Here is a 549-nt window from a genome sequence, read left to right on the forward strand (position 1 = left end):
TTTTCTAACTATTTAAATCTTTAAAGGAGAAAATGTCACGTAAAGTGCTTCAATAAAATATCAGATAAAAAGAATTTATCCAATGAATAAAACAACAATGAACGACCCATCCAAATTTACATTCATAATAGTAAACCTGCATCCAATAATGCACAGTTAACAACAATCAAAATCAACAACCCATCCATATTTCCGACAAACTAATAAAAAAAAGAGGAAAAAGAGGGGGGGAAATCTATCTTAATAAAGTCTACGGGCCGAAACCCCTATTCTACTAGCAAATTGAGAAATGTCCCTCGAGATGTGTTGCCCACTATGGAAATTTGAAGTAAAGAGACTCTATATTTCACGTTAAAGCATCTTCTAGATTCTCTCCTCTATCTTGCCTCGCAGGAAGTCCGTCTTGGAAGCGACTTTGTCCCCTACACGTGGTGGGAATAAGGACGAGAATCGAACGTGAGCGGGAAACTCGTGCGCGAGAGGGAGAGACCATGAATGTAAAAAATTGCTTACGTCATTATGTCCGAGATAGTCAAGAGGCGGGAGCGA

The sequence above is a fragment of the Penaeus monodon genome, chromosome 15 (genome assembly GCF_015228065.2).
Source record: "Penaeus monodon isolate SGIC_2016 chromosome 15, NSTDA_Pmon_1, whole genome shotgun sequence".
NCBI classification, from domain to species: domain Eukaryota; kingdom Metazoa; phylum Arthropoda; class Malacostraca; order Decapoda; family Penaeidae; genus Penaeus; species Penaeus monodon.